Here is a 23,635-nt window from a genome sequence, read left to right as displayed (position 1 = left end):
ATTATATTCCAGGCTGTACATCACTCCAGGCTATCTGTTATTCTGTATATAAACCACCCTGAACCCCTCGATTATATTCCAGGCTGTACATCACTCCAGGCTATCTGTTATTCTGTATATTAACCAGCCTGAAACCTTCCATTTGATTCCAGGACTTTACTCACTGCAGGCTATTTGGTATTCTGTATATAAAAAAGTCTGAACCCCGCGATTAGATTCCAGGCTGTAACACACTCCGGGCTATCTGTTATTCTGCATATTAACCTTCCTGAACGCCTCAATTAGATTCCAGGCTGTAACGTTTTCCAGGCTATCTGTTATTCTGTATATACCTCACCCTGAACACCTCGATTAGTTTCCTGGCTGTAACTCACTGTAGGGCAGCTGTTATTCTGTATGCAAGCCACACTGAACCTGTTATTCTGTATACAAACCATCCTGAACCCCTCGATTTAGATTCCAAGCTGTCACTCAGTCTGTAGTATCTGTTATTCTGTATATAAACCACCCAGAGCCCGTTGATTAGATTCCAGTCTGTAACGCACTCTCTGGGGTATTAGTTACTCTGTACATAAACCCCCCTGAACCCCTCGATTAGATTTCAGGCTGTAACTCACTCCAGGCTATCTGTTATTCTGTATATAAACCACCCTGAAACCCTCGAGTAGATTCCAGGCTGTAACTCAGTCTGTGGTATCTGATATTCGGTATGTAAATCACCCTGAAACCCTCGATTAGATTCCAGGCTGTAACCCACACGGGGTATAAACCAGCCTGAACCCTTCCATTAGATTCCAGGACATACTCACTCCGGGCTATCTGTTATTCTGTATATAAACCACCCTGAACCCCGCAATTAGATTCCAGGCTGTAACTCACTCTGGGCTATCTGTTGTTCTGTATATAACCCACACCGAACCCTTCGATTAGATTCCAGACTGTAACTCACTCCGGGTTATCTGGTATTCTGCATATAAACCAATCTGAATCCCGCGATTAGATTCCAGGCTGTAACACATTTCGGTCTATCTATTATTCTGCATATTAACATGTTCAGAAACATTCTTGTTTTTCTATTCTTCCTGAAAATCACGGAAATGAACCAGAAGCTTTCTGTGTTCCTGTTCCCAATGTAACATTTGAACATTTAGTTTATCTTGGTTTCAGTCTAACATCAAACACGGATCTCTCCAAGTGCGGCCTTACCAAAGGCCTGTGTAACTGCAACATAAATTCCCAACTTCTATACTCAATGTCCTGATTGATGAAGACCAGTGTGCCAAATGCCTTTTTCACTGCCCTGAGTACGTGTGACTCCACTCTCAGAGAATCGTGCACCTGAACGCCAAAGTCTCTCTGACCACTACACCCCTTAAGGCCCTCCCATTCATCATTAAACTCCTACCTTGATTTGACTTTCGAAAATGCAAAAAAATCACACATCTACATTCCATTCCATTTGCCATTTCTCGGCCCACTTCCTACCTGATTAAGGTCCTGCTGCAATTTCTGATAAAATTCCTCATTGATCACGCTACCACTTATTTTAGTGTCATCTGCAAACTGACTAATCATATCTTGTACATTCTCAACTAAATCATAGATAACAAACAGCTATGGACCCAGCCTCCAGTCTGACAAGCATACTTCCACAAAACTCTCTGTTTCCTACCATCAAGCCAACTGTGTTTCCAATTGGTCAGTTCCACCAGCATTCCATATAATTTGACCTTTCAGAGCAACCTGCTGTGCTTTGCTGAAAGGCTTTACTGAAATCCATGGAGACTATGTCTACCACGCTGCCCTCGTCAACTTTCTTGGTCAATTCGTGAAAGAACTCTAACAAATTTGGGAGGTATGATATCCCACTCAAAAGTCTATGCTGACTGCTCTGAATCAAACCATGTGTAAGTAATGGGTGCAGTCAATGGTATGCTGTTCTTCATTGTGAGATGATTCGAGTTCGTAAGTAAAGACATCTTCTTGCTGTTGAACAGCCTTGCTGAGAGAGCATTTGGGGCACTCTCTACAGATTTGATCTCCATTGTAAGGAATGATCTCCTTACCACAGACACGGGGGATGGTAACATGAGGAGAGAGTGAAGAAGCTGAGTGTTCAAGCTGGAGAGCTGTGGGAGACGAAGAAATGGTGACGCTGAAACACGAGGAGTGGCAGTGATCACTTATTTCCAAAAGAGACATTGATAGGGTGAGAAATTCCATAATTTACCCAGAATTGATTGGTGTGATTTATTGTCACGTGTACCTCAGTGCAGGGAAAAACTTTATTTATGAGCAGTGGAGGTTGATAATAATAAGCATGGACAGACAGATCACAGGGTGGAAATAGACTGGGCAGAGTAAGGCATACAGGTTACACTGCACGGGACGTGCACTCGACAAGATCAACATGAACAAGGTTAGCATTATTTGAGCATAGAGAGTCCATTCATCAGTCTAACGTGGCTTTCCTAATAGTTCATATACCTTTACTAACTCTCTCCACGTTATTGTGCAGTCGGCGTGTGAACCCGTACTGAGTGTCATGTTGTTCACAATCCCCAACAGCAGCCACAATACCTTCGATCTGAAACAGGTAGCCATTCCCACCAGCTGCTGCCCTACATAGAGAACAGCAGGCTGTATTCTCGGAGATGAAAGGTGCCTTCTTGAGGCTTCGCACAAGATATATGGCATCCTTCTTCACCGCTAGAAAACCACCTTAAAGTCCCCATGTGTGTATCATGAGCAATGGAACCACGACGAACGACATGGAGCAGTCTGACTGTGCAGCCTCTGCTCCACCTGTTCATCATGTTAGAGCATCAATTAGGAGACAGTGAGGACTGCCGATGCTGGAGACTAGTGTCTGGAAAGGATTTGTGGAAAAGGACAGCAGGTCATGTTGCATCTGAGGAGCAGGAGAACCGATGTTTCGGGCATAAGCCAATCATCAGGAATCAGCATCAATTATCTCATTCTGTCCCTGTGTAAGTACATTGAGGGGCAATGGCCTCGTACTGTTCCTGCCTAAGCGGCTCAAGGGACTGAATGGCCTCCTCTTGTTCCTGTGAAAGTGATTCAAGGGGCTGAATGGCCTCATCCTGTTGCTGTGTAAGTGACCCAAGGGACTGAATAGCTTGTTCCTCGTCCGATTGGACAGGGCCAAGGGCCGGATTGGGTTACCCTCGTTCCTGTTTGACAGCTCGATGTGCTGACAAGTGTATTGAAGCTGCAGCTTTAAGAGCTTATTTTGTCCTGGTTTCTTTTAAGAGAGAGATTGAACGATTGTTACCAAGCTGGCTACTTCAGACCACTTGAGTAAACAGCGAGGGAGGCCTTGTGTTTATTTTAATGCGGCCTGAATGGGTGTGGCCAGCTCTCACAGATTAGGATCTCTGGGTTTTGGTTTCTCGCTATTGGGGTATCCACAGAGTTGGAAGCTTCCCTGGATGTACCCTGGCTGCTTCTCTGTCTGAATTTTATTTTGATACTGTTTTTAATTCCTGGATTGGAGAAATGTTTGTGACAATCTGTGTTTGAATATTTCGTTTTGCCAGGGGCTGTGTTTATGGGAGTTTCCTATATTAGACTAGTTCATTAGTAATAGTTCCTAGATCCATTATTCTGTAAACCTGCCCAATAGAATTAAGTTATTCTAAATTCCTCTTTCTTTGGTTTCATTTTAGTTTTTGTGTTTAAATAACCGAGGAGTTTGACCAGTCACATTGCATCTGGAACAGATACTTTACATTTCCTTTAAAATAAAAAAAAAACATTACAGTCTAGTTTACAGCCTTCAAATATTTTCAAGGGGCTCTGGTGTGTTCCATCACTCTAGACTCCTTCTCTTCCTGTTTATAGGCTGGAGGCACTGAATGGGTTATTCCTGTTCTTCTCCAATAATGTCAATGGGCTGAATGACTTCCTCATATTCCTGTGAAACCAGCGTGAGGTGCTGAATGAACGCTTGTTTTACTGTGGAAACGTGCAGTGCCAGGCAGTGCTGGTAGATGAATGTTACAGACACTTTAACAGCACAAGCCTGAGTGGTGTCTGGATCTTGCTGCACATGGACACAGACTAGTTCAGGAGCTGACGGGGGACAAATGTTCTGAACATTATGGAGTCTTCAGTGACCATCCCCACATTCTGATCTTATGGTGGGGAGCGTGGGGGTGGGGAGACATTGATGAAGCAACTGAAGATGTTTGTGAAGAGGAAGCTACCCTGAGGATCTCGCACAGAGGTGACCCAGGACTGAGATGATTAACATCTTCCTTTGTGCCATGTTTGACTCCAAACACTGGAGAGTTTACTCTGATTCCCATTAAGTTCAGTTTTGTTAAGCTCCATGATGTCAACAGAAGGCAACCACTGCCTTGATATCAGGGCCAGTCATTTTTACCTGAACCACGATGTCAACCACTTTTGTTCACATCAATAGGCCATGGTATAGGAGCAGCAAGTGTTTTCTTTCAAAAAGGTGGGATTGATTGTCAGGATTTCTCGTCTCAAGAATTTTCGGAGAGCTAGATGACTGAAAGTATTTGAAGAGGAGGTCGATGGATATTGACCTGTCAGAGAGTTTAGGGTTTTGAAGAATTGGGTATGAAAGAGGATTTGAGACCAAGAGCAGATCAGTCATGATTTTCGTGAAGGGCAAGGCAGGCTTGGGGAGTGAACGACATGGTCCTGTTTCTGATGTTCTCACATTCTGTTTTGAAAGTTAGTGGGTGTTATTTTCATGAATGTTCTGTTATTGAATATTGCAGCCAGGGATACTAGAGGATTTTGTGAACCATCTTTGGGTGAGGTATGAGGGCTGTATTCACAGTAAATCTGGGTCTACAACATGACCAATACATTAAGCACAAGTTGCAGAGATGGGGAGCTCTGAAAACAGAGATGAGGGGCCTCTTTCAGACCCAGCCTGGGTTTTCCAATTACATTTCCCAAATCAACTCAAAGCGTGTGTGACAGCCTTGAGGGGCTGAATGGTCTCCTCTGTTTCTATGCACCAGGTTATCGGAGTAAAAAGCCTCCAACTGCTCCTGTCTAGCAAGTTTGTGGGCCTGAATGGAACGCAGGATCATGGTTCTGAGTAGCAGGAGTGGGTCATTAGACACTTTGATCCTTCTGCACCTGGAACTAAGATCAAGCTGGGGTCTCAGCCCCACTTTCCTGTCTGTCTTCCATTATCCGTGACTCATTTCTCTGTCAAATATTTAACTAACGCATCTTTCAATCCATGTGAACATAAAGACACGATAAACTTCCAGTGAAGAGAATTCTGACTTGAAAGGTCCTTTCAGAATTATTCATCATCCCTCTTATAGACTCAGAGAGTAATACAGAATGAAAATAGACCCGTTAGTCCAAACTATTCACTCTGATCAGATATCAAATCTGATCTAGTCCCATTTGCCAGCATTTAGCTAATAGCTCTCCTCTTTCAGATACTTTTTAAATGTGCGATTGTAACCGCCTTCACCACGTCCTCTGACAGCACTTTCTGTACACACACCCCTCTCTGTGTGAAACATTTAGTTTCAGGACCCTTCTAAATCTATCGCCCTCTTGCCTTCAACCTATGCCCTCTTGTTCTGGACTCCCCTATCCTGGGGAGCAGAACATGGCTGTTCAGAATATCCATGCCACTGATGGTTTTATAAACCTCTATAATGTCACCCCTCAGCCTCTCACACTCCACGGGGAAACACCACAACATAACCAGCCTCTCCTGAAAGCTCAAACCTCGAGTCCTGGGACATCCGTGTCAATCTTTTCTGCAGACAACCAAGTTGTACACAGTATTCATAACGTGGCCTCACCAACATCCTGAACAGATACAACATACCACCACAACTCCTAGACTCAATGCTCTGACTGATTAAGGCAAAAGTGCCAAATGTGATCTGTCCCACTCTGTCTACCTGCGACTCCACTTTCAAGGATCAATGCACCTGCAGCCCTATGCCCCTTTGTTCTACAACACTCCCCAGGACCTTGCCATTAAGTGCATAATTTCTGCCCTGATTTGCCTTCCCAAAATGCAAAACCTCGTATTTATCTAAATTAAATTTCATCTGTTACTCTTTACTACTTTGTCCCATCTAATTGCGGTCTCGTTGTACTCTAAGATAATCTACTACACCACCCTTCTGATGTAATCTGTAAACTTACAAATTATGGCCCCAATATTCACATCCAAATCCTTAATATAAATGATGAATGCAGTGAGCTCAGCAGCACACTGCTGCGCACAAGCCTCCAGTCTGAAAATTACCCCTCTTCCTTCAAGCCAGTTGTGACTAGCTACCTCTGTATCCCATGTGACGAAACCCTACTAATCTGTCTATCAATAGAAATGTTATGAACACCTTGCTGAGGTCCATATAAACAATGTGTACCAAACTGACTTCATGAATCTTCTTTGTCACTTCTTCCTAAAACTCACACAAATTAATAAGCCAGGATTTCCCATGCAGAAAGCCATGCTGACGACCCCTAATCAGCCCTTACCTTCCCAAATGTATGTAAATCCTATCCCACAGAATCGCCTCTAAGAACTTACCCGCCACTGACATCAGGCTCATCGGTCTGTAGTTCTCCAGCTTTTTGAGTCATTGTTTCCTTTTCTAGTCTCACTCCACTCCTCCACTGTTCACAACAAATGTTAGATGTAACCAGGTTGGTGATATGGCCGTCGATATCGGTCTCAGACTGCGTCAGGGTCAGTTTTCGGAACAATGTAGGCTAGTTTCCTTAATCTGCTCAATTAGCACGTTTATGGTCCAGAGCAATGTTACTTAAAATATGATGGAATGATGAATGGCAAAGTGTATGGGTATTGCAAATAAAGAATCAATATTTCCCTTTCTAAAAACACTGGGGCAAACACACACACACACACACACACACACACACACACACACACACACACACACACACACACACACACACACACACACACACACACACACACACACACACACACACACACACACACACACACACACACACACACACACACACACACACACACACACACCTGAAAAACAAAATCCTGCAATTTCAGCTTGGAAGAACTTTGTCCAGATATTAGTGAGAAAAAGTGAGAGATTGTCCAAAATGTTATTCTGCTTCTGAAGATATTCTACTCACACAAGCTGCTAGCAATGGGATTTCATCCTGGGACAGTTAGATTTGGCTGAATTCCCTTTGCTTTCGGCAGTGAGGAGATTCCAATGAATTCGGGTCAGGGGTCACTCAAGGGGTAGCACGGTGGCTCAGTGGTTAGCACTGCCACCTCACAGCACCAGGGACTGGGGTTCGATTCCAGACATGGGTGACTATCTGTGTGGAGTTTGCACATTCTCCCCACATCTGCGTGAGCTTCTAATGGCTGCTTCAGTTTCCTCCCACGGTTCAAAGCTGTGTAGGTTAGGTGTATTAGTCATGCTACATTGTCCATAGTATTCAGGGATATCTAGGTTAGATGCATTAGTCAGGGTTAAATGTAAGGGAACGTGCCTGGGAAGTTTCCTCTTTGGGTGGTTGGTTTGGACTTGTTGGGCCGAATGGCCCGATTCCACACTGCAGGGATTCCGTAAAAATAAGAATGTTAACGATGACTGCACAGCTTTTGCGTCAGCTCGCACACATTGCTGTGACGTGGAACAATGAAGGTCGGAGAGGGCAATCGGCCGTTCCTTCTCAGGCAGATTACATTTCCTCCCTTTCTGAGTTGAGTCACACAATAATGTCATCTTCTCCCAAACTGGATTATGTGAGGTCTCCTTGTACATTGTCCAGACTATGTCTCCTTCTCATTCCCTGTTCCATGTAGGTGCATCATTTCTACTGTGTCTCGGTCAATTTGAAGATATATTTATATATCCCTGCGTCATTAAAAAATAAAATGTTCAATGTATTCAAAATATCTGTGTTAAAATGAATGCATTTTTAACAAGTACAGAAATTGCTGGAAAAGCTCGGTAGGTCTGTCAGCATCCAGATGCCTTTTACATGTTGTAGTTGTAACAGTCTCCACCACTTCCTCTGGCAGCTCATTCCATACTCACGCCACCTTCTGCATGAAATGGTGTCCTTTATGCCTCATCAAAACCTTTACCCGCTTTCTTTCAACCAACGCCCTCTAGATTTGAACGCCCCTAGCCTGGAGAAAAACCCTGACTGTTCACCCTATCCATGACCATTCTGACTTTATAAACTTGTCCTGCTACAAAATGCGACTCCAATCAACACGAATGGCTGTGTTTTCTAAATCCGTTTTAATCAGTTTGTTCAGGTGTATTATGAAACACTTCAGTGGGATTTACACCTAGACTTTTGTGCCCAGAGGTGGGGACACCAGCACCACTCGGCAATACCCATAAAGCTGTAACATTATTCTCCTGTGTGTTTGTTCTACAGCCTGTTCTGACATGCTGTGACATACCTCTGCAACAGGCAGGACTTGAATCCAGATCTTCAAGTCCAGAGCTAGGAACACTACCACACAAGTTGAGGAATTGGACTCAAATTCAGAGCTCTGGGACACTACCCACTACACTAACACACCCAGATTTTGGGTCATATTTCAAGTGCCAGCTTTCAGCTCGGTGTGGATTGATTATAATCAGGTTACCATTACTGAACTACACAAAACACTTTGTATTGTCAAACAGGTACAAAATATTTGCCTCAACTGTAAGATGTTGAGTGCACGTGCTGTGCCATTAAAATTTACAATGACCATCTTTAATTGCGATTATCTGTAGTCTGCAATATTAGGGAAAGAAATCCTGCAGACACTCTCTGCCCAATGAAGGGTCTCAAATAGATATTTATTATTGAACACCAGAGACGGAGAAAGAGCATAATTTCTGGCCCCAAAGCACCAAGCGGTATTACCGAACTCTCAGGTGCGACTGCCCTCTTCCTAAAACCATGAAATGATACCTGGTTCCTGATTACTGTCCAGCCTCTCCTCCCCACTGACTGTGTCTTCAATCTGTCCCTCCTCCCCCTAACCACACAAGGCAAACCTAACTCAGGGTCTTTGTGAAAATCAAGGCCAGAGTGTACAGACCTCCTAGAGAGGGGGAAGGAAATTGAAAATTAAACGGGGAAGGTGAGGAAGTGGTAATAACACTCACTGGGCTGAGGAGTGGCAGATGGAGTTAGTTTGGATTCATGCGAGATGTTGGATTTGGTAAATCAAACAAGAGTAGGGCCTATAAAATTAAAAGTAGCGCCTTTGGCAGTGTTGTAGAACAGAGATCTAGGCCGTCAGCATAATTCTTCAAAATTTGCATCTGATATAAATAGTGTGGTTAAGAAGGTGTTTCGCACACTTGTCTTCATTGGTCAGACCTTTGAGTATCGGAATTGGGATGTCATGTTGTGGTTGTACAGGACATTGGTGAGGCCCCTTCTGGAATACTGTGTCCAGTCTGGTCACCCTGCCCGCTCATTCCATAGGCACACCAACCTCTGTGTGTAAAGGCTGCCCCTTCGGTCACTTTTCAATGTTTCCCCTATTACCTTAAACCTTTGCCATCTAGTTTCGGTCTCCCCTACCCTTAGAAAACACCTTGACTATTCACTTTGATATTATTGGCCTTGATATTATTAAGATGGAGAGGGTTCAGAAGAGATTAACCTGGATGTTGCTGGGAATGGAGGGAGTGAGAGATAAGGAGAGGCTGGATAGGCTGGGACTTTTTTCTCTGGAGATTATGAGATTAAGGGTAATTTTACAGAGGTTTATAAAATAATGAGGGGTACAGATAAGCTGAAGGTGTGACGTCTTTTCCATAGAGTTGGGGATTCAAAACTGGGGGATATTTTAAGGTGTGAGGGAAAAAGATTTACAAAAGTCAGGAAAGGTAATTATTTTAGACAGAAGCTGGCTTGTGTGTGGAATGAACTTCCAGAGGAAGTGGTGAAAGCAGGGACCGTTAAAACATTTAAAGGACATTTCGATCAGTAAATGGATAAGACAACGGTTTGGATGCTGCTGTGAGCAGCTGCCCTCTCCCTCCCCCTCTCTGAATGAATCCCTGTTGATTTTCACCCTCTGCCAATGCCGGTGCAGTGGCGTGGGGAGGCCAGCGGAGGGTGGCATTGCATCACTTTAAGCACCACAGTGACTGCCAGACCTGCCCCACACAGAGACACACAGATACACACGCAGCAATTCTTAGGACACGGCGTGAAGCTCATCTGGTAACTTAAACTAAACATAAATAAATGCTCAATTCGGCTCGCTAAAATATGAGTGACAGAGAACTCACAAATTTTACTTTTAAATAAAAAGAACAATGTATTTTTTAACACTGAAAGTGAACTGAAAGAGACCCTCTATCTCTTAACCGCTTATTACCCGACGCCAGCTCTACAGCAATATACTGTATCTGGGTCTGCCATCCTCTCATATCACAGGTGCTTGTAAGCTCTCAATTCAGAACAGCATTCACCCTCTCTTAAAGGTACAGTATACACTTTCAACTTCATCACATTATACCCTGATGAATATAGATAAGTGGAACCTATCCGGATTTCTCTTGCTCTGTGGTTTGTCAATATTTCATCCATTCCGTCTCGTATGTGTCAGGATTTGTGTTGCTCCATTGGCAGCATGTCATTATTCAACTCCATTCGTGGGAATATATCAGTATTTCACTTGCTCACACTCGTGAGTGTGGGGCACGATTTCAGTTGTTTCATGGGGACTGTGACGATATATCAATCTCAGTGTTTGTTGATGGCACCGAACCTGAAAGAGCTCTGAAGTCTATGGAGGAGAGTGTGGAACTCTAACAGGACAGTAAGACGTCGGTGTATTGTTCAGGTGTATGGCAGATGGGGATCAGTGCAGAGCTGTGTGAGGTGATGCATTTTGGTAGGAAAGACAATAAAAGACAGTTTAAAACAGGGTGCACCGTTATAATGGGGGTGCAGGAGCAGAGGGCATTGGATGGAAATGAGCACAGATTATTGAAGATGTCAGGACAAGTGGGGAGAGCAGTTACTATCATAGATTAGTTTCAGTATCTGAGCTGTTTACATGAGGAGGTGTAGGAGGGAGCCTTCGTACTCCCTTCCTGGGATGTGATGGAGACGATGTGATGTGAGCCCAGCCTTCTGCCCACCAAGACCATGAGGATTCCATTTGTACCATCTCGGCTCAAAAGGGAGATGGCATCAGGGCCACGGCTTCTAAGTTGTGCCGGGGGAAACGGAGCTGCCAGTGGGTTTAAAGTGAGAATTGCCCTTCACTGAACATTGCTCCTTACTCGGTCGGTGGGATGTGGATGTTTCAGAATCTCCACACGAGGCGTCCCTGTCCTCTCCGGCTGGTACCAGGGTACTCCCCACATGGCGTGGGGAGGGGGGTGAGGGAACGGATATCGGGCACTCCACCACCCGGATAGGCCCTTCCCGTCCTAATCCAGGCTGTTTCTCCTGGAATGGGAGAAGGGGAGTGAGGGAGTGAGGGTGGGAGTGGGTAGCCCTGCTGTTAGTGCTGGTGTAGGTGGGGGAAAGGTTCATGGTGAGGTGTGCGGAGGGAGTCAGTCCACAGTGTTGTATCCAGGCAGTGTTATTAGTGCAACAGAAGGGATGACAGAGAGATAAAGAGAGAGAGAGATGGGAGTGGGGGCAAGGTGCTGCATGCAGTAGTGAGAGTGGTGGAGCATGAGCCTTGTTTGGTGGGTCGGTGCTGTAACAGACATACAGTGAGTGTGAGGGAGCAGAGAGAATACGGTGACCCTTATCCTGACAGAGCGGGGAAGGTTATTGATGCTTGTCCTGTATTGCTGGACATTTCTTCAGACCCCAGATATTGAACTGAGCTGGGTGGTGAGCTCAGACCATGCTCGGTGAGTCTGGTGGTGTGGCTCCCTCTGGGAAGAGAATGGCCCCCTCTGTAATAGCCCATTCACCAGGACCTCCGTACTGCTGTCGACAAACCGTGGTGTAATTGTCCCTTATCTGCCATGCTCGGGGTAAACTGTGCAGGGCAGCGCCGAACTGAGAACACTCAACCGTGTGTCCATTGGCCTTTTAAAGATGGCACCAATGGCAGGGATCACGGAATATCCAGGGACATCCGGGCAATGGTGAGTACCTCCAGCCATGATGGGTGGGAGAATCGGGCTGCTATTGAATGAGAGGGGCACCATGGAGTAGGGTGGGTAGTTAATGAGGTGAGTTCGATAAGATAGCACCAGGAAAGTAGTTCAGCCTCGTGCAGTCAATCCCACTGTCACACTCAATGAAAATGTCACTGAGACAACTTATTGTTAGATTCAGCTCAATGAGTCAAAGACTCTGCTGACCCTCCTCCCAGATACAAAGCTGCAGAACAAATACCCAACCAATGCACTCCATCATCTGAACTCCTACTGATATCCTGTCCACACATCATTCCTCGAAACACTGGCTCATGTTACAGGATTCGATCAAAATGTTTCCATTTCAGCATTCTGAAACCTGGGAACACATCCTTCCATGACACTGTCTCTCAGTCTCCCCCTCTCTGTCTAATTCCCATACCCCTCCTATTTGTTATTATTTAAACTGATTCCCCCGCCATCTCTCTCTCTCTCTAGCAGTGAGTTTCACACCCACAGTCATGGCACAATTGAGATATGGATCTGTGAAATGGATGGGAGCTGCACATCCTGTCACTGTGAGCATGGGCTGCAAGTTTCCCCACACTGGGCAGTGATCTAACACAGTGTTACTGAGAAATGCACTGGGGTGGGGGACACAGTCCTACATGCTGGGAGGGTAACTGCTCCTGGGTTACAGATCAATGCACTGGGGTGGGGTACACAGTCCTACATGCTGGGAGGGTAACTGCTCCAGGTTACAAATTTGTGATCGCTGCACAACTCCTGGTGCTGGACAGATATCTAATCCGGGTTTAACAATCAATGCATGGGTGTGGTCTCCACTTCATCCCACACTGAACAGGCAGGAGGCTGGAGGAACACAGCAAGAAAGGAAGCATCAGGAGGTGTGCAATTTGACATTTCTAGTGTAACCCTTCTTCAGTACTCCTGCAGAAGGGTTACACCCGAAACGACGATTTCTCCGCCTCCTGATGCTGCCTGGTGTGCTGTATTCTTCCAGCCTCCTGTTGTCTACTTTGGATTCCAGCATCTGCAGTTTTTTGTCTCTATCCCAGCTTCCCATACTCGGCAGATGGTTTAAAGATAAGTGCTCTGACATGATCTGTGCAGTGTTCCACTCTGGACAGTTTGCTGTGTTGTATTGACCAGTTCAATGGATGAATCTGGACAGATTGCTGGGTTGTACTGTGCAGTACACTGGCCTGGTCTGCACAGTGTTCCACGGTGAACAGATATCTCCTCTGGGTTGATGGTATCTGGGCTGGTTCTGTGAGGTGGATTGAGGATGTGCTCTCTCTGACCCTTTCAGCGGATCTGGCAATGCCTTGAGTTCCCATTCCTGTGATTGGACCCTCCGTGTCTCACCCCATTAACGTTACAGTGTGTCCAAGCACAGTACATCATGTTGGTGAATACCCACTTCCTGGCAGCAGCCCCAGCCTCTTCATTCAGAAACAGGCAGCCATGCCCATTGTCCTCGGGTCTTCACGGAGAAAGGAATGATGGCCTTTCAGATAAAGGCTGTCCCGTTGGTACAGGGCTCAAAACATCCTCTCCCTCACCAAGTCCCACCACCAACCAACCACATCAAAATATCCAATGTGTACTGAGAGTAGTGGGGCCACTGGGAACATCAGGGAGCAGACCATCAGAGAGATGGGGCCACACTTCCCATGTCTGACAGTCAGAGTGAACCCTCCAGTACACATGGTATCACAAAGTCCTGTAATCCCTCTCCATCTATGTAATACACAGCCTGTTATTCTTCCTGAAAATAAAATTACAGGTTCACAGTTCCCCACATTATATTCGATTTCCCAAGTTGTTGTCCATTACTTATCCATTTACAGATTCTCTACCTCCCCTTGATAACTTCAGTTCCTCTCGATCTTCATGTCAGTTTAAATTTAGTTAGAACATGTTTGTTCTATTTCTGGAAACCATTTATATAGTTTGCAAATAGTTGAGGTCCCAGCACTGGTCACTTTGTCACTGCAGTCGTTAATTTGTGTTAAACTAATAGAGACTGATTTCTCCCTAATTTATTCCTGCTCCTGGCTCAGTATCCCGCTCTCCCCGTATTCCTGTGTAGCAGCTTTGAAAGGCTAAATGTTCCCTTCCATTTCCTATGTAACAGGTGTGAGACATTAAAAGATCTGCTCCAATTGCTGAGTAACAGCCTCCAATGGCCGAATGGCCTCATTCTGTTCCTGTTTAAAACTCTTGCTTTTTTCGTGAACATGATGTCTCACACTTCAGTTTATTTTTTTTAGTCCTTATTTTTCCCCAGCTTCCATTGTGTGTGTGCAGGTGTGAGACACAGTGAAAGACACAAGGTGCATGAATCTTTATTCCGTTTTCACCACCAGGAAGGAAAGAAACACCCAAGTAGCCAGTGACAAGCAGTGCCCTTCACATCAAAGGGCAATGCTGTGTGATCAAACGGTGAAGGGGAGGGCAGGGATTAAATCAAAAATAGAGTTGGAGGGGGAAATAAGGCACTCCACTCCTTGCGGTGCCTAAATCTCCCTGAACAACTCCAGGGTGTTTGTGGACACCGCGTGCTCCTTCTCCAAGGACACACAGGCCCTAACGTAACCGCGGAAGAGGGTAAGGCAGTCGGCCCTAACGACTCCCTCCACGGCCTGGACCGGTTTAGCGCCAGTTTGTCCAGGCCCAGGAGCAGACCAATGAAGTGGTCTTCAGACCTGCCCTCCTTCCTTCGTACCGAGGTGCCCGAAGATCAGGAGCGTGGGACTGAAGTGCAACCAAAAGCAGAGGAGGAGATTTTTGGGAAAATCGTAAAGGGAGTGCAAACGCCCACACCCAATATATACATGACCCACGGACTCCACAGCTCCACAGAACAAGCAGTTGGGCTGGGAGTCCGTGAATCACCAGAATCTGCGGTTGCAGGGGACTGCTGTGTGCAGCACCCTCCACCCCAGATCCCCGAGAGAAAGGGGTGGGGACTCCCACGTAGAGAGCCCTCCACTGGGGATCCCCACGCCCGGTGGCAAATGGGCACGCCAAGGCGTGTCCGGGCTGTGGATGAGGAAGAGGAGGTGAGCAGCAGCAGTCGATACAGGGCCCGCCTTTTTACATCCTTAAAAGGGACAAAATTAAAATTCCGGAGGCGGTTCAGGTTGTGGGGCACAGGCTCCCGCGGGAAGTATGGGACCTTGGGGCCAATGTGAAATTCCGTCCGGGCTGGGGTGAGCGCGGACGGGATCCCACCGCACACCTGAGCGTCCTCCAACTGGTGCACTACGTCGTGTCCGAGCACCACAGTTTTAAGGCGTCGGATGGCGGTGGCCACGTACTGGACATCTACCACTGCCCTGCTCGCTATGTCCTGCGGCAGCGTCCAGCCCAGGCCCCCGGCACCCAGCACATCCCCAACCCTGGTCACCCTCGCTGTCACGGCCCTCCCCTCCGACAGCCACTCGAACCCGCGAGTACGGAGGTGCGGATTCCTGAGCAACGGCTCCCTGATGACAGCTGCTAGTCCTGCCAGAGGGTAGGCGCGACGCGATTCGACCATGTTCCATGGCGGCCACCAGCTGGTTTATGACCAGCACTCGACTCCTGTAAGATAGCACTCGGAGCAGTCCTGTCCATCGGCCCAGGCGAACTGAGACTTTGGCCTCCAGCTCCTGCCAGTTGGCCGGCCAGGATTCCTCAGCCGGGCTGAGGTAGACCCCCAGGTAGAGGAGATGGGTGGTACTCCAGCTGAACCCCCGTAACTCCTCCAGCTGAGAGTCCACCCGCCACGGACCGACCAGTAGTCCAGAACATTTGGCCCAGTTGACCCTGGTGGAAGAAGCTGCCGAGTACACGGCCTGGCACTTGCGCATCCTCTCCATGTCAGCCAGGTCGGTGAAAGTGAGGAGCACATCGTCGGCGTAGGCCAAGAGGACCAACCCTGTGCCCGCGCCGCTCAGAACCAGCCCCGACAAACTCCTCCGCAAGAGGCACAGGAAATGCTCCACGAACAGGGAACACAGCTGGCCTGACAGCGGGCAGCCTTGACGTACTCCTCTCCTGAAGCGAAGGGGCGCCATCAGGGACCGGTTAACTTTAACCAGACACTACGGCGGCGTATAAAAGTTGGATTCAGGCGACGAACTAGTCGAGACACAGGAAGGCGCTCGGCAGACCAGCCCGTCAACAGAAATGGATCAGGTCCCGGACCAGGTGGATGTTGTCGTGTACAAAACTCTTGATGGACTGAATAGCCTGCTTCAGTATAGGTGTAGTTGGGAATGGTGCACCACGTTTTGGAACCATCAGTAATAGCCCACTTCTGACTTTACTTTGGAGGGAAGGCCATTGATGCTGCAGCAGTTGCTAGCCCACAGTGCCTCATGGATGGCCAGTTTCCATGTGCTCGGTCCTTTCGAAGCATGAGCTGAAAATGTGTTGCTGCAAAAGCGCAGCAGGTCAGGCAGCATCCAAGGAACAGGTGAATCGACGTTCCGGGCATGAGCATTCCTGAAGAAGGGCTCATGCCCGAAACGTCGATTCTCCTGTTCCTTGGATGCTGCCTGACCTGCTGCGCTTTTCCAGCAACACATTTTCAGCTCTGATCTCCAGCATCTGCAGACCTCACTTTCTCCTTTAGAAGCATGTCCTACTTCACAGGAGGGAGTGCCACATAACACAATGTGCACGGTCTTCAATATGAGGCTGAGACTTTCCCTCCACCAGGACTGTGTGCTGGCTGTTCCTACAGATACTGTTAGGGACAGATCCATCTGGGAGAAGGGATTTGGTGAGAATGTTTTCCTCTTGTTGGTTCCCCCATCACTTCCCCCAGTCTGGCTGCTATGTATGTGAGGTCTCTCCCTGCTCAGTCAGTGGGGGGCCGATGGGGACACTGTTGGTGATGGACGTTGAAGTCCCACACCCAGAGGACGGTCTGTGTCCTTATCACCCTCAGTGCTTACTCTGATTTGTTTTCAACATTGAGGGGAACTGATTTATCACCGAGGGGACAGGTGAGGGGCAGGAGATGACCGTCCTCAGGCAATTTCCTTGACCATGTGTGACCTGTTACCATGAGCCTTCCCGGGTTCTGGAATCAATATTGGGGAATTGCAGGGTAACTCCTTCCCTGACTGTATCCCAGGGAGTCCCCACCGCTGGTGGGTCTGTCCTGCTGGTGGGACAGGATATACCCAGGGATGGTGATGGGGCTTCATGAAACATGACCCATCAGGCCTGGTCCCGTGAGTTAGACGGTGTCAACTGTTTCCTGACTGGGAGTATGGTGCTGGAAAAGCACAGCAGGTCAGGCAGCATCCGAGGAGCAGGGGAATGAACGTTTCAGGCATAAACCCTTCATCATGAATGAGGATTGTGGGCCGGGGGGCTGAGAGATAAATGGGAGGGAGCAAGTGCTGGGGCTGAGGCTGGGGGGAAGGGAGCTGGGAATGTGATCAGTAGATGGGGGTGGGGGAGAGGTGACAGGTCAGAGAGGAGGGTGGAGTGAATAGGAGGAAAAGGTGATGAACAGGTCAAGGAGTTCCCCGTAATGTTCTGTCCCCGACATTGTTTGTGAACGGCCGGACGTTAGTGAATTGAACAAACGATAAGATCCCGAGGGAAGAGATCCCGTTCCAGGGAGAAGGAGACACTGTTCTGAAGGCCCCTCAGGCAGTTAAAGGGGGGAATACGTTTTCCCTGCGTTTACATTTCTTCACGACACAGGACCGACCACAATTTAGACCAAAATACAGAAATTCCCAAACTCCATTTGTCTTCAGGAAACTGGGAGAGAATCCTTCAGGACAGCAACGTTCCCACCCTCCGTATTAGGAACTAGGAAGGAGTGACCTGTGTCTTCTCTCGAGTGATCAATTGTGTGGGAATGTTCTAGAAACCATCTGTCCTTATGGATGTGTCTCTGTGTGTTTGGGGAGGGAGGGTTTCTTGTGGTTTCTGTCACATTTTTGTCAGTAATTCCGACCTTCCCGTTTGTTATTCCAGCTCCAATTATTTTAATAAATCCCTGAATCCAGGAACACATTTGAAAATCTCACTGGGTCCCCGATCAAACGGGTACCTTTGCCTCCAGGCTGATGGATAATGGGTTTGTTTTCCTACCTCACAGTTAACGTAGTGACCATCTACGTCCTGCTTTATAAAGATTGTGGATTGTCTCCATGTGTCAGACGTTACCTGGGGGCCATGGCAGCGGCGGATCTCCTGGTCATTATCCTCGACCTGATCCTGAGACACATTCCCATTGTTTATCGGGAACAGTTTTATTTCCTGTACTCCGTCCCCGTGTGTAATATCCACGCCGTCCTGCTTTATGCAGCCACTGACTGCTCTGTCTGGTTCACCGTCACTTTCACCTTTGATCGGTTTGTGGCCATTTGTTGCCAGAAACTGAAAAGTAAATATTGCAGTGAGAAGACGGCGGCTGTGGTTCTGGGAGCAGTGACTGTGCTGAGCTGTTTAAAGGACATTTCCTGGTATTTTATGCTCACGGCTCGGTATTGGCTGATGAACCGCCCCTGGTTCTGTGATGTAACAGACGCTGTTCTATACTCCAGTGTCTGGGTCACAATCGAGTTCCTCCACCACATTCTAACCCCGTGTGTCCCATTTCTCCTGGTTCTGCTGCTCAATGTTCTCACCGTCAGACACATTTTAGTGACCAGCAGAGCCCGCAGGAGACTCCGCGCTCACACCAATGGGGGCGCTCAGTCTGACACTGAAATGAGAAACCGAAAAAAACCATCATTTTACTGTTTGTGATCTCGGCCAATTTCATCCTGTTATGGTCAACGTTCATGCTGTATTCTATATGGAACCGGATGAGGATGATTGTGAATACCCCTGTGAATCTCCATTACTTTGTGCGGGAATTGGGCTTCATGCTGCAGCTCCTCAGTTGCTGCACAAACACCGCGATTTATGCCGTGACCCAGACTATGTTCAGGCAGCAGCTGAAGAATGTTCTGAAATATCCCTTCACCCAAATCCATCCATCCATCAAATTCCCTCATTAATCACACCATCCGGGATTTTCTCATTTCAGTTCAGTGTTTCAGCGATGGAGCAGCCTGTCGCTATGGTAACAGACTGAGGGTAGCGCTGGTTTGTCCATCCTTATACCACAGGGGGGTTACAGGGAAACATTTCAATGTTTCTCACAACTCAGGGACCGGTGAGAAAAGGCACCATCCCACTGACTGTATCCATCACTTCCATTTGTAAACAATAAAAATGTTGATTAAAGCGTGCCGAGCAGCAGAGTGACCGATGTTGGTGTGTGTCTTTCTGTTGGAGAAGCTGAGCTGGAGAGAGACAGACTCAGCCTCAAGTCCTGGTCCTCAGGGAAGGGAAGGGCACCGGGCCCTGAGCTCAGGAGCTGGGTTTAACTCCCTCTGCACCCCTCCCCCTCCAACCTGGCCTCCCCATTTCCTCTCCCCGACTCTTCCTCCTCAATTCTCTCCCTCTCTCTCTTTCTGCACACTGTCTCTCTCTCACCTCCTCTCCCTTTCACTCTCTCTGGTCCCCTCTCAGACACCCTCCCCCCAACCCAGGTTTCTCCACCTGCCTCCACTATTCTTTCTGCCTCACTCTCCCTCTCTCTCTCTCTCACACCCCAACATGCGTTTCTCCACCTGCCTCCATTCTTCTCTCTCCCCCTCACCCTCACTCTCTCTCTCTCCTGCCATCTCTGTCTCCCTCCCGCAATTCCGTCTCTACCGCAATTTCCCCACTTCCCACATCTCTCAATCATCTCACCCCCACCCCCCACACGCAGCTGCACCACAAACACCCAGTCTCTAGGTTAGAGGGAGAGGGAAGGACCAGGGAGACAGAGTGTGTCAGAGAGAGAGGAAGGGCAGGACAGGAGGGAGAGAGATTGAGTCAGAGAGAAACGGAGGGAGGTGGGGAGAGAGAGAGACACCGAGAGAGGGGGATCGAGAGTGAGAGAAGATGGAGAGAGAGCGAAGGAGCAGGGAGAGACAGAGGGAGAGAGAGAGGGAAGGGAGAGATAAGGTGAGGGAGGGAGAGAGAGAAATAAGGGAGGACATAATGAGAGAGGGGTCAGAGAGAGGGGGGACAGAGAGAGGGGGACAGAGAGAGGGGGGACAGAAAAGGGAGGAGATAGAGAGTACGACAGAGAGAGGGGCACAGAGAGTGGGGTACAGAGTGGGGGGGAGAGAGGGGGTCAGAGAGAGGGGGACAGAGAGTGGGGGATGGAGAGAGTGGGGGACAGAGAGAGAGGGGACAGAGAGAGAGGGGACAGAGAGAGGGGGGGCAGAGAGAGAGGGGGCAGAGAGAGAGGGGGCAGAGAGAGGGCGACAGAGGGGGGCAGAGAGCGGGGGAGAGATCGACGGGACAGAGAGAGGGGGACAGAGAGAGTGGGGGAGAGAGAGAGAGGGGACAGAGAGAAGAGGGGACAGAGAGATGGTGACAGAGAGATGGTGACAGAGAGAAGGGGACAGAGAGAAGGGGACAGAGAGAGGGGTACAGAGTGGGAGAGACAGAGGGGGTCAGAGAGAGGGGGACAGAGAGTGGGGGATGGAGAGAGTGGGAGACAGAGAGAGGTGTACAGAGAGAGGGGACAGAGAGAGGGCGACAGATTGGGGGTCAGACAGCGGGGGGGAGAGAGAGAGGGGACAGAGAGAGCGGGACAGAGAGAGAGGGGGAGATAGAGGGGACAGAGAGAGGGGGACAGAGAGAGGGGAAGATAGAGGGGACAGAGAGTGGGGGACAGAGAGGGTACAGAGTGGGGGGAGAGAGGGGGTCAGAGAGGGGGACAGAGAGGGGGACAGAGAGGGGGACAGAGAGGGGGACAGAGAGAAAGGGGGACAGAGAGGGGGGCAAGAGAAGGGGGCAGAGAGAGGGTAAAAGAGAGGGGGTCAGAGAGCGGGGGAGAGAGATAGGGGACAGAGAGAGGAGGACAGAGAGAGGTGGAGATAGAGGGGACAGACAGCGGGGGAGAGAGATAGGGGACAGAGAGAGGAGGACAGAGAGAGGGGGAGATAGAGGGGACAGAGAGAGGGGGACAGAGAGAGGGGGACAGAGAGGGGTACAGAGTGGGGGGAGAGAGGGGGACAGAGAGTGGGGGGATGGAGAGAGTGGGGGACAGAGAGAGAGAGGGGGACAGAGAGAGAGGGGGACAGAGAGAGAGGGGGACAGAGAGGGGTGGAGAGTGGGGGACAGAGAGAGAGAGGGGGACAGAGAGAGAGAAGGACAGAGAGAGAGGGAACAGAGAGAGGGGTACAGAGAGAGAGTGTGAAAAAGAGGGGGGATAGAGAGAGGCGGGTAGGAGACAGAGAGGGACAGAGAGAGGGCAACAGAGAGAGGGGGCAGAGAGCGGGGCAGAGGGAGAGGCAGGTGGGAGAGAGACGGAGTCAGAAAGAGGGGGACAGAAAGAGGGCGACAGAGAGAGGGGGCAGAGAGCGGGGGAGAGAGAGAGGCGGTTGGGAGAGAGAGGGGGTCAGAGAGAGGGGAACAGAGAGAGGGGGACAGAGAGAGGAGGACAGAGAGTGAGGGGGACAGAGAGAGAGGGGGCAGAAAGAGGGTGACAAAGAGGGGGGGACAGAGTGGGGGAGACAGAGAGAGGGGAGACAGAGAGAGCGGGAGACAGAGAGAGAGGGGTCAAAGAGAGAGTGGACAGAGAGAGAGAGGTGTAGAGAGAGAGGGACAGAGAGAGAGGGGGACAGAGAGAGTGTGACAGAGAGAGGGGGGTGAGAGAGAGGGCGACAGAGAGGGGTGGAACAGAGAGAGCGGGACAAAGAGAGAGGGGGACAGAGAGAGAGGGTACAGAGAGAGAGGGGGACAGAGAGTGGGTACAGAGAGAGGGGGACAGAAAGAGAGGGGCAGAGAGAGAGGGGGGCAGAGAGAGAGGGGATCAGAGACAGAGGGGGTCAGAGAGAGAGGGTCAGAGAGAGAGGGGGACAGAGAGAGGGGCAGAGAGAGAGGGGGGCAGAGGGGGGGACAGAGAGAGTGGGGGACAGAGAGAGGGGCAGAGAGAGAGGGGGTCAGAGGGAGGGACAGAGAGAGGGGGACAGAGAGAGAGGGGGCAGAAAGAGGCAACAGAGAGAGGGGGACAGAGAGAGAGGGGGACAGAGAGAGGGGGAACAGAGAAAGGAGGAACAGAGAGAAGGGGGGATAGAGAGACGGTGACAGAGAGGGGGGGCAGAGAGAGGGAGACAGAGAGAGGGGGACAGAGAGAGAGAGGGGGACAGAGAGAGAGGAGCAGAGAGAGTGGGGGCAGAGAGATGGCAACAGAGAGGGGGTCAGACAGCGGGCGGGAGAGAAGAGGGGACAGAGAGAGGGAGGCAGAGAGAGAGGGGGACAGAGAGAGGGGGGTACAGAGAGAGAGGGGGCAGAGAGAGGGCAACAGAGAGGGGGTCAGAGAGCGGGGGAGAGAGAGAGGGGACAGAGAGAGGGCGGGACAGAGAGAGGGGGGGAACAGAGAGACGGTGACAGAGGGAGGGACGACAGCGAGAGAGGGGGACAGTGAGGTGGTACAGGGAGAGGCGGGTGTGAGAGAGGGGGTCAGAGACAGGGCGACAGAGAGAGGGTGACAGCCAGAGAGGGTAACAGAGAGAGGGGGGACAGGGAGCGGGGGAGATAGAGGGGGTCAGAGAGAGAGAGGGGGAGAGATAGAGTGGGGGTCAGAGAGAGGGCAACAGAGAGCGGGGGTCAGAGAGTGGGGGAGATAGAGGGAGTCAGAGAGAGAGGGGGGGCAGAGAGAGGGGGGACAGAGAGGGGGGGACAGAGAGAGGGGACAGAGAGAGGGGGAACAGAGAAAGGGGGAACAGAGAGAAGGGGGGATAGTAAGACGGTGACAGAGAGGGGGGCAGAGAGAGGGAGACAGAGAGAGGGGTACAGAGTGGGGGAGAGAGAGGGGGTCAGAGAGAGGGGGACAGAGAGTGGGGGGCAGAGAGAGTGGGGGCAGAGAGAGAGGGGGCAGAGAGAAAGGGTGACAGAGTGGGGGTCAGAGAGCGGGAGAGAGAGGGGGGGGCAGTGAGAGAGGGATAGAGTGAGGAGGACAGAGAGAGGGGGCAGAGAGAGAGAGAGGGGGCAGGGAGAGAGGGTGACAGAGAGGGGGTCAAAGAGCGGGAGAGAGAGAGGGGACAGAGAGAGGGGAACAGAGAGAGAGAAGGGACAGAGAGAGGGGTCGGGGGGGCAGAGAGAGTGGGACAGAGAGAGTGGGACAGAGAGAGGGGCGACAGCGAGAGAGGGGGCAGAGAGATGGGGGGCAGAGAGAGAGGGGGCAGAGAGAAAGGGGGCAGAGAGAGAGAGGGGGCAGAGAGACGGCGACAGAGAGAGGGGCGACAGAGAGCGCGGGCGACAGAGAGGGTGTCAGAGAGCGGGAAGAGAGAGAGGGGGACAGAGAGAGAGGGGGACAGAGAGAGAGGGGGACAGAGAGGGAGGGGACAGAGAGAGGGGGGCAGATAGAGGGGGGACAGAGAGGGGGTACAGAGAGAGGGGGGAACAGAGAGAGG

Source organism: Chiloscyllium plagiosum, unplaced genomic scaffold, assembly GCF_037043375.1.
Source record: "Chiloscyllium plagiosum isolate Xiang-an unplaced genomic scaffold, Cpla_swu_hap1 HiC_scaffold_40, whole genome shotgun sequence".
Taxonomy (NCBI): Eukaryota; Metazoa; Chordata; class Chondrichthyes; order Orectolobiformes; family Hemiscylliidae; genus Chiloscyllium; species Chiloscyllium plagiosum.
The sequence above is the reverse complement of the archived record's forward strand: the minus strand, read 5'-3'. Positions refer to the sequence as shown.